This window comes from Siniperca chuatsi, linkage group LG10 (assembly GCF_020085105.1).
Source record: "Siniperca chuatsi isolate FFG_IHB_CAS linkage group LG10, ASM2008510v1, whole genome shotgun sequence".
Taxonomy (NCBI): domain Eukaryota; kingdom Metazoa; phylum Chordata; class Actinopteri; order Centrarchiformes; family Sinipercidae; genus Siniperca; species Siniperca chuatsi.
In genome coordinates this window covers 31,160,740-31,172,951 of record NC_058051.1, presented here as the reverse complement: position 1 = coordinate 31,172,951, position 12,212 = coordinate 31,160,740, and the positions used below count along the sequence as shown (strand labels likewise).

General features: G+C 43.2%; 1 protein-coding gene across 1 annotated transcript in view; it reads right to left on the bottom strand.

Annotated features, from left to right (window-relative positions):
• The window catches only part of plxnb3 (plexin B3), a 97,048-nt gene that overhangs the window by 65,533 nt on the left and 19,303 nt on the right, over positions 1-12,212 (bottom strand). Inside the window, exon 2 of the mRNA XM_044211589.1 lies at positions 3,294-3,380. The gene's annotated coding sequence lies outside the window, so the exon portion shown is untranslated. The remainder of the gene's footprint in view (positions 1-3,293; positions 3,381-12,212) is intronic.

Sequence of the window (12,212 nt, the reverse complement as noted above, 5' to 3'; positions counted from 1 at the left end):
GTCTACGATGTGATTTTATATTTCTGCATTAACGTCTCAATAGCACATTAATTGTGTTTCGCAAAAATAGATCTGACCAATCACAGCCCATTATGAGATAATCCAGTTTAGGTCAAATCAGGATCAAGATCAAAATCAGGATCAGAATCAGGATCAGACTTTACTCACTAAATTCATGTGTGTGTGTGTGTGTGTGTGTTTTAGTGTGTGCGCATGTGTTCAGTTCTTGTTCTGCTGGACTTCAGTGCTGCCTTTGACTCTATTGATCATGGCGTTCTTCTAGACAGACTGAGGCACTGGGGGGGCGTATCTGGCTCTGCACTAGACTGGTTCTCATCTGTCCAATAGGAAACTCTGTGTCAGTATTAATAACTTCATGTCATCCTTTTCCTATATCAAGTACGGTGTGCCTCAAGGCTCAATTCTGGGACCAATACTGTTCTCCTTATACACGCTTCCTGTGGGTGATGTAATCCGCAGACATGGTATTTCTTTTCATTGTTATGCAGACGACACACAGTTGTACCTCCCTGTCGAGTTCTCTGCAGGACTGCCTGTCTGACATAAAACACTGGATGTCGATACATTTTCTTCAGCTCAACTCAAATAAAACTGAAATCCTTGTTATTGGGCCCCAACACATCACTAAACAAATACTGCCATCTACTGGTGACCTGTCACAACATATCAAGCCTGTTGCAAGAAATCTGTTTGATAGCAGTTTATGTTTTGAGCAACATATCACTGAGCTCGTCCAAACATGTTTTTATCACCTCAGAAACATTGCAAAAATCCGATCTATTTTAAATCTTAGTGATGCAGAAACTGTTGTACAAGCTTTTATCTCCTCACGATCTGAGTCGAGGCTCTGAGGACAAACATGTCATATGTTGTAAAAAACTCTGAGAAAACTGTGATTTGGGAAATTGGTCTTTATAACTACAATGGACTTGACTACAATCAGCATTACATAAGTCAAATACCCATTAATAAAGCTATAATTAAAGTATTTTAATTGGAAACAAGATAATTAATGGATTTATTTATAAACTGTAATTCATTAAGGGACTTTCATGGGTTTTCTGCACAGCTTAAGGGATATTTAAGGGTTAAAATAACTTATTTATTATTAATTTATAAATTAAGATGAAAGCCATCATTCACATTTACAGTGTATCTTACAAGGGTTTTAAATGTTTCAATTAAGGTGAAAATTCATCGAGGCTTTACTGCTATTTGATACACTTTAAGTGAATTTTAACCCTTAAAAAACTGTGTACACCCTTTAATAATCATTCAAAACATGAAATAAGTCTACAGACAGCAGCTCCGGGTCCTGTGTTTGAATGTTGGTGGGTGGGGCTGCTTTTATTATTTTTATTATTATATTATTATTATTACTTCATATATTATATTATATTGTTCTGGGTGTGTGTGTGTTGTTTATCAGGTGTGTGAGGCTTTCCAGTAGAAACAAAAGATGAAGGACGAGTGAAGAGGCTTTAAAGAGGGAGGAGGAGGGGGAGGGGGGAGGAGGGGGTGGGGTGAGCTTTAGAGAGCGTGAAAAGCAGCTTGTACAGAGACGAACCAACCAGGCGGAGTAATGAATGGAGGGGGAGGGGAGGAGGTGAAAGGTGACACAGTAATTGGGAGGAAATGTGTGTGATGGAGAGATGTGTTCAGTTCAACACTGCAGAAAAAATCTGACTGAACTTTATTAATGTTGAAGGCGTTCACAGTAAAATAAACATGTAGACAGTGAATAGAAAATGAAATAAACTGAATTAAATGTAGAGTGAAGAGATGTGCAAAGTGTATGGAAGCACAGACGGGACATAAACATTTAAAAATAAATAAACCCTTGAATTTAAAGGACTGAAATATTTTATTTTGAAAATCGGTCTGATTTTTTTTCTTAAACATTTACAGAAGCTCATTTCAAGTACTTGGTTTTTTAAAAATATTTTGTTGCTGTAAATTCTGGATAATTTACTTATTTATTTATTTATTTATTTATAATAATAATTATTGTAATTGCTACAAAGTAATTATTGTGGCCTTAAATGTGTAATGCATGAATGAAATGCAGAGAATCACTAACTGGTTTTAAACGACAGACTGAGAAGAGTTTGTACTGAAGAAGTGATTCATAACGAGACGGTCAATGAGAGACAGACACTGAGAATAAAGAGGAAACAACAGAGAGGGAGGGGGGGGGGACAGAGAGAGAGACAGGAGACAGAGAGAGAGACAGGCGACAGAGAGACAGGCGACAGAGAGACAGAGAGAGAGACAGGAGACAGAGAGAGAGACAGGCGACAGAGAGAGACAGACAGAGACAGAGAGAGAGAGACAGGAGACAGAGAGAGAGACAGAGACACAGAGAGAGAGACAGAGACAGAGAGAGAGAGACAGAGAGAGAGAGAGAGACAGGAGACAGAGAAAGGACTGATAACAATGACTGCTCTGTTACACACACAGAAACACACACACACACACACACACACACACACACACACAGAAACACACACACACACACACACACACACACACACACACACACACAGAAACAGACAACACACACACACACACACACACACAGACACACACACACACACACACACACACACACACACACAGAAACACACACACAGAAACACACACACACACACAGAAACACACACACAGAAACACACACACAGAAACACACACACAGAAACACACACACAGAAACACACACACACACACACACAGAAACACACACACACACACAAACACACACACAGAAACACACACACAGAAACACACACACACACACACACACACACACACACACAGAAACACACACACACACACACACACACACACACACACACAGAAAACACACACACACACACAGAAACACACACACACACACAGAAACACACACACAGAAACACACACACAGAAACACAGTCTCTCTAATGATCTTTGGGTCAATGAGGTTCAATCTGCAGATTCCTGAAACAACCAATCAGATCACTGGCTCCTCCACCAATCACTGAACACTGAAACTTCTACAGGAAGCAGCAACTGTGACAATAACAACACAACAACACCTAAAGGCAACACTGATGAGCAACATTGTCCAAAGACGACAGTATACAGCAACTCAAGTTCTTGTTCAGGACTGATGACATCATCGCCCGCCATGTGGCGGCCGTCTCTGAGGTCACCGGTTGCTATGGCAACCAGCTGGACGCCCTGACTCAGCGTGACGCGTCAGCAGATAGAGAGATTAAAGTTGCACCAACCTGTTGAGGCAACTTGCCGCGTCTGTGATGAGGAAACTGTGATGTGAGGAGGAAGAGGAGGAACCTTCTTCATCAGGAGGACGTTTCCTTTAGGAACACAAAAACAGACGCACATGAGATCATATTGTACTGGCTTCTACTGTCTGTCAGGGAACTACACAGCAATAAAGTTTTGTTTTGACAGTGTTAATGTTGAATATTCATTCAGCTGGTCAACATGTGTCCAGTGTATTCTAGAGCTACAACTAAGAGTTATTTTATTATTGATTAATCTTTTGATTAGTTTTTGGATTAAGTGATTAACTGTTTAGTCTACAAGAGAACAGTGAGGAATATCCCTCCCAGTGGACTCTTCATCAGTCCACTCGCTCCTCAGCATCAGGACTAAACTCTGACTGAACATGTTATCGATCACACTGAGTTTGTTGTTGTTACAGACAATCAAACAGGAAGTTAGAAAGCTCTCCACAAACAGAGCTGTATGTGTGTGACGCCCGACAGTCAGATATTTATATTCATTTATAACTTCAGTCACCACTGAAAGCTTCTTGTTGTCTTTCCTTCGTTTTCTTGGTGTTTATCTGAAGAAACTTCTGACACTAAACTCGTCCACACATCCACGACACGTCGGTTCGTCTTCAGACCGACAATCACTGAAAACATCAGATGAGTTAACTCAACATTCGTTTGTATAAAGAGTGAATAGAGCTGCAGAGATAGAGCTCCCCTGTGTTGGTAATAATAAACACACAGTGACCTGTCAGTCAAACAGGACTCCACCCATCTGATGATGCTACTATTCACCTCCACCTGTAACAGCAGTTTCATTGACCGTGTGCTCTTCTATGCAGATGATGATATATATTACAGGACATTATTCTGGAAGAGAAAAGACGACCAAGTCACACTTCATTGTTCTGGTGGAAACGCTGACAGCATCTCTTACTTCCAGGTTTATCTGATTTCCACTGAAGAAGAGACAGTCTTCAGGTGTGAGCGGCTGTTTACCTGACAGGAAGTGGCTTTGCCACCTGGAGGAGGTGAATAATAACATCTAAAGAGATTCCCTTTACTGTGATGTAAAACTGAACAGCCACAGATATTCAACAGATCAGAGTTAATACATGACAAGTCTCGAGACGCATCAGGGTAAAGCAGGTAGCGGCCCCGGGGCCCCGGGGCCCCAGAGTCACTGTGTGTCAGTGTGTTTGTGATCAATTGATTTGGGAGTACGAGGCACTACAGGACAATAACAAGGATAAAGACATGGTGGCCAGTGTCACAGGTCACATGGTGTTAATTTGTTAAAAGACTCATTTCTTCCAGAATAAACACCAACAGGTCGTTTACTCAGCCCTGACACACGATCACATCAGTGTTGTTTGTAGCTAGTTTGTTGTTTTTAATGTATTTTCAGTTCTGACATTGTGTTCCAGCTGTGATCTGAATCTTAATCCGATGGTTCTCAAACGTTCTGCCTCCCAACCCACTGTGAGCCCATTTAATCTGTATTAACCACTGACAATAATGGGTCAAGTTGAACGTTATTTCATTGAAATGATATTATCAAGAAACAAATATAAAATGTGAGTTAATTTTTTGCCACAGATTTTAGACACAAAGAAACAGTGCGAGCGTAAAAAAGGCTTCATCACGATTTCTTGACTCTGGTTTTGACGCGTTTAATGAGCTTCACATCTAAAAATCTGTCCATCTTTATATTTATGTTTTATTTTGTCGTCTGAATAAATGTTGATAACTTAAATCATAACAGACTTGCTTGTTTGTTTATTGTTCCCATATTATTAGTCATTCATATATTTAGTCAGACTGTCCCGTCAGAGCAGCCGAACCAGCAGTCAGCAGCTCCTGTCTGCAGTGGACCCGTGGACGGACAGACAGCTGTCTCTGGATCACTGTGAGACTGAAGGAAACTTAGAATCAGCAGGATTCTCAGGCAGCTTCTGCAGCCGCTTTCTGGAGGTTTATTCTGAACGGACGTCAGAGATAATGATCTCCTCTGGAAGTGTGAGTCGCACTGAACGATTCAATGTGTGTTTGATGTCGGTGAGTTCAGATCTGACTGAGTTATGACTCTGAGAAGGAGTGCGATGTTTGACGGGCACATTTTTAAAGTTCAATCTAAAAACATTCTGACAGTGAGACCAGATTTCCTCCTTTAAACATGTTTCTCTCTTGGCTCTCTGCCCACAGTTTGAGTGTTTTGGGCGGATTGTTCCTTTATTCGCTCTTCATCAGCCATCTGCCTTCAAGGCCAGCTGGGAGGTCAAGCAATGAATCTTTTCCTGTTTGTCTGCTGGAGCATATAATGAGTTAATGAGCAGTGTGGAGCGTACAGCTCATCAATCCCTGCGGATATTGATTGATGATCTATAGAGTGAGCAGCTCACACTCACCCATCCTTGTCAATACAGCTGCTGCTTCATCACATGAGCTCCTTCCTGTTTATTACTGATTCACGTTCACGCTGCTTTAAACTGAACACAGAGGAGATAAAAACCTGTCAGCTTCATTTACACATGTTCAGCATTCAGAACCTCACTGTAAAAACGTCATTTTTACTCTGAGCCACATTAGTGGCTTCAGGTGAGTTCAGACTGAAGGTGAAGTGAAGAGTGACACAAACCGACGCTAAGATGCACCAATACAACTTCAAAATGTTTCAAACAGAAGTCAATACAAAGACTTGAAAATACTTAGCATCCACAAATTAACAAAACATTATAGATTATTGTTAACATGTTAATATATGTGTAAACTCAAAACTACACTGTTTGAAATCCAACCAGCTCATTGACATCACTCTGATAGCTGTCGCTGTTTATTAGTAATCAATGTGGAGTTGGTTACTGCAGTCATTGTGTTATCTCTGACATCCCTTAAATAAATGTGTTAACGTTATATTCTGTTACTTCATGTGCACAAATCAGGTTTTATCACCGTAACACCTGCCAGGCTACGTTAAAATAAATCTTATATTTATTGAATGACAGCGTCTGTGGCTCCGCCTCCTGTAAATCAAACCCAGACATCACGTCACAAAACAAAAAACAGACTTTCAGCAGCTTCAGTCTGTTTGTGCCAGAAGGTTTATAGCGTCTGAAGGACGACCAACAATACAACACACACATCCTTGTACATCTATCTTTGTGAGGACCATCATTGACATAATGCACTCCCTAGCCCCTTAGCCTAACCTTAACCATCACAGCTAAACGCCTAACCCTTCGAACCAAGTCTCAACCTTCAGACAGCCCTTTGAAGTTGTGAGGACCGGCCAAAATGTCCTCACTCTGTAGGTGAAAAAGGGGTTTCAGTCCTCACTATGTAGCAAGTACAAGTACACACACACTCACACTCTGCCAGCTGAGGCATGAGTTGTCCTTGAAGACGAAAACCAGGTATCAACAACCCACCTCTCTGTGTCTGTGTGTTTGTTGATATACTTGTATATTTGTGAGGACCGGTCCATGTCATCAAACAGCTGCTTGTTTCCGCCTCCAGCAGCTACAGAGTCACATGACGCTTCGTCAGGAGGCGTGTCAGAGTCACATGACGCTTCGTCAGGAGGCGTGTCAGAGTCACATGACGCTTCATCAGTCTGAGGCGTGTCAGAGTCACATGACGCTTCATCAGTCTGAGGCGTGTCAGAGTCACACGACGCTTCATCAGGAGGCGTGTCAGAGTCACACGACGCTTCATCAGGAGGCGTGTCAGAGTCACACGACGCTTCATCAGGAGGCGTGTCAGAGTCACACGACGCTTCATCAGGAGGCGTGTCAGAGTCACACGACGCCGTCAGGAGGCGTGTCAGAGTCACATGACGCCGTCAGGAGGCGTGTCAGAGTCACATGACGCCGTCAGGAGGCGTGTCAGAGTCACACGACGCCGCCAGGAGGGCGTGTCAGAGTCACGTGGACGCTTCATCAGGAGGCGTGTCAGAGTCACGTGGCGCTTCATCAGGAGGCGTGTCAGAGTCACCACGGCGCCGTCAGGAGGCGTGTCAGAGTCGCGACGCTTCATCAGGAGGCGTGTCAGAGTCACACGACGCCGTCAGGAGGCGTGTCAGAGTCACATGGACGCTTCATCAGGAGGCGTGTCAGAGTCACATGGCGCTTCATCAGGAGGCGTCAGAGTCACATGACGCGCTCGCCAGGAGGCGTGTCTGTGTCTCCTGATGGACGTCAGTCCGGTCTTCTCTCTGTCAGCTCTGTGTTTGGTCTCCAGCAGCTGAGGATCTGGCTCTTTAGCTGCTAGATGCTCCGCTACGTTCAGCAGCTGCTGAGGGAAACATCTGGCTCTTTAGCAGCTAGATGCTCCGCTATGTTCAGCAGCTGCTCTCTGACTGCGTCTGGCTGCTGTTTGCCGCTCAGCAGGAAGCGTTCAGCGGCGTTTTACAGTTTGTTTGATGAAAACACTAAGACTGAAGCAGTCAGGAAAACAAAAATAGCAGCTAAAAATTAGTTCATGCAATTTAAAACTATAAAGTGGAATTCATTACATTAATCAGGGTCCTCACATTGACAGTAATATCTTAGCAGTGTGTTTGTCAGAGGAAGTGGTCCTGTAGTGAGGTCAGGAGGTCTCAGGCACACACGCACACACACACACACACACACACACACACACACACACAATGCATTCCCTTACCCTAACCTTAACCATCACAGCTAAAGGCTAAATGCTAAATACCTAACATCATATTCATCATAAGATTTTATCCAACATCACCTGGAGCCGTATTCACTAAACAGCCTCAGACCAACAGCAGCTGCTATCTTGTTAAGAGAAACTAAATTAAAAATAATTTGTGTCAGTTTGGACATAAAGACTCGTCGGTTTCAGAGGAATTCACAAAGTATTTTCAGTGTATAAGTATCTGGTCAGTCTGAGAGACGTTCAGAGGACTCTGAGCTGCTGCAGGTCATGTGACTCATCACATCACTGTTTTAGAAAAATACAACAATAACTTTTAATCCATATTTTGATGCAATTAAAGTTAATAAGGATTCAATCGGCTCATCAACAAGTCGACACAATCCAACAGCAGCAGAGTCGACAGTTTACTCTGAACTACCTGTTCAGAGTTACTACAGAGTACTATTCACCTGAAAACGCTTCAGACCTCAGTTTCATTAAGTGCAAATTAAATAATCACCAGCTGTAATAAATATTTGTTTCATCACATGTTGATGTTTGATGTCAGATACAAAATACTGAACACGTCAGCAAACATGTTAATATGCTGGACATTCATGTTCATACGACACTAAAACTCTATATATTTTATAATATATACGGTTCACTTGTGAAAGTGATGATGAATCTGTGGTGGGACTGAAATAGGAGGCAGCTGGATCCACAAACACAAGATATAATGTATGAACGTCACTGGACTGAGGAGCAAACATGGCGTCTGATGGGGGAATAAATTCCTACGACGTTACAGAGAGAGAGTTTTGTTCTACTGAGAGTCGCACAGACAGCAGAAACACAGGAACTCTGGTAACAGCGAGTTCTGCTGATGCTCATTAAACACAAACACATGAGAACTAAAAACAGGAAGTCACAAACACTGCTGTTACCTGTTCTTAACACTAGAACCGCCAGAAGTCGCTGTATACCTGATAACATCATAGAGTTCGGTCTGGACCTGCTCTGTAGGAAAAGTGCAATGAGATAACGTCTGTTATGAACTGGCGCTGTATAAATAAAGCTGAATCAAACTGAATACCTAAAATCGGATAGAAAATAAAAACGGGTAAAATGTACACGCTATTAGAATGCATTGATTATTTCTGCTACGCGTTGCTCAAACAGATTCAGCACCTCGGGTGTGCACGTCCCACAAACTGCATCCCAGCACTTCAGGCATTAACAGAATCTTTTATTGTGTTTGCATTCAGCCTTTTGTTTGGCGTGCATCCAAACTAATTTAACAAAACCAGAAAAAAATTCTAATCAATTGCACAATTCAAAGCTGTGGCGACCCCTGAAAGGGAACAGCCGAAAGGAAAAAAGAAGAAGAAGAAGAAGAAGAAGAAGAAGAAGAAGAAGAAGAAGAAGAAGCACAATTCAAAGTAGATTTTTGCCCAACGAAAAAACCTATAATGACTTTCGCTAACAATAGGCCGACACTGCGGCTGAAAACTCCTACTCTCATGAGGGAGCCGCACACCTGAAGGGACCGCAGAACACACCTGTGTCAGCGGGAAAGAGCACTTCAGAGTCTGCTTCATAAATGTTGAGGCTACATTTGAAATCTTTAGTATAAGAGTTTCTCGCTCTGGATCGCTGTCAGATGATGACCTGTCAATCAACCCAGGAAGCCGCTGCTTCACTCAGTGCACAGAGCAAGTCTGATGCAGTTTGGATAAGAGAGCGTTAGGAATGCAAAACAGCATTTATAACGCTCTCTTATCCAAACTGGAGGTTAGCCTACGACAGCTCTATCACGCACAGCAGGAGGCAAAAGGCCCAACACAGTTTTTATCTAAATGCCCGAAATTAACAGGAAGACAATGACTGCGTTCTCTATCGGGGTGAGTTTTAGCCGCTGGCGCTTAAATATAATATATTTAATATAATATAAATGCCCATTTTTAAAATCTGGCTTTATCTTGACCATTTTTAACAATAGCACTTGAATATTGTAATGAAACTAAGTTTCATACAATCGAAAAACAGCAGCGGGTAAATTTGACCAATTGCCGGCCGCAGTGTTTGCCAAACATGAACAGTTTGTCCTGATGGTGGCGCTACAGGAAAGTTCATGGGGTCACTAACGTCTCAAGGGTTCCTCCTCTGGACAGCAGAAGGAGATCAGGACATTTACTGAAGATCTGAACCAGAGGAGGACACAACAACTGCAGGACCCGTCTTAAAGGTTCCCTGTGGAGTTCTTGACCTCCAGTAGAGAGACGGAGACGGTTTTTATACGAGTGGGTCCCTGCGTTGTTTATCTCGTGCACGAGGACACGCGTGCGAGCAGGTGATGCAGTGAACAGGTCAGCTGATGGTTGGACACTTGTCCACTGAGCTACAGGCGGCAGTGATGCTCCAAGCAGCAACAAAGGCAAGAAGAAGGAGAGAGCCAGCAGGTAAACATGGACGGAAACAACACAGGACACGAACGTTAAAATAAATCAGACAGTTTAGTGAGAAACACTGAATGTAAACAGAAACCAGGAGCAGCTTTAAAGGGAAACTACAGTTCGGGACTCCGACGTACAGCGAGTCAGCTGCTTTGTGGTAGAAACTGTGTGAATATCCTCCAGTACAGCACAGGACGTGACACGATGACCCTGAAAGGGGGTCCTGCTTTATTACCTGATCCTGACTTACAGAGTCCTGCTGTCAGAGTTTCACGACTTCATTGTTTCATTTCTTTTACGTGAAAACTCAACGTTTTAATGTTATTATTAAATTTAATGCAGAAGGAACGTGAGGACCGAAGCCTCTGAGTGCAACAGTGTGTGTGTGTGTGTGTGTGTGTGTGTGTGTGTGTGTGTGTGTGTGTGTGTGTGTGTGTGTGTGTGTGTGTGTGTGAGTGAGTGTGTGTGTGAGTGTGTGTGTGAGTGTGTGTGAGAGTGTGTGTGAGTGTGTGGGGTGGGTTTGGCATTTTGTCCTGATCGTTAAGGTTAGGGTAGGAATGCATAATGTCAATAGCGGTCCTCACAAGGATAGAAGTGCAAGGATGTGTGCGTGTTTCTCAGCGTTGCGTCATCAGACTCATCAGCAAATGTTTGAATAACTAAGAGCTTTAATCTGCTTCACTGTTTTCTATATTATTTATTTACATTAATTTGAAAGAATACTTTACCCTATTTCCAGTTATTTCTTATTCCACCATTTTAATTCTACTTCATCCTAAAACGGTGTAGTCCCTCATCTGCTTCATCCTCCACCTTATTACACACACACACACACACACACACACACACACACACACAGACACACTGAGAACACACACACACAGACACACTGAGAACACACACACACAGACAGACACACACACACACAGAGACACACACACACAGACACACACACACACAGAGACACACACACACACACAGAGTTACACACACACACACACACACACACACACACACACACAGAGACACACACACACACACACTGTGAACACACACACACACACACACACAGAGTTACACACACACACACACACACACACACACGCACACACAGACACACAGAACACACACACACACACACACACACACACACACACACACACACACACACACACACACACACACACACACACACACACACACACACACACACACACACACTGTGAACACACACACACACACACACACACACACACACACACACACACACACACTGAGAACACACACACACACACACACACACACACACACACACACTGAGAACACACACACACACACACACACACACTGTGAACACACACACACACAGAGAGAACACACACACACACACACACACACACACACGCACGCACACACACACACAGAGACACACACACACACACACACACACACACACACACACACACACACACACACACAGACACACATACACTGAGAACACACACACACACACGCACACACACTGAGAACACACACACACACACACACACACACACACACTGTGAACACACACACACACACACACACACACACACACACACACACACACACACACACACTGTGAACACACACACACACACACACACACACACACACACACACACACTGTGAACACACACACACACACGCACACACACACACACAGAGAACACACACACACACACACACACACACACACACACACACACACACACACACACAGACACACATACACTGAGAACACACACACACACACGCACACACA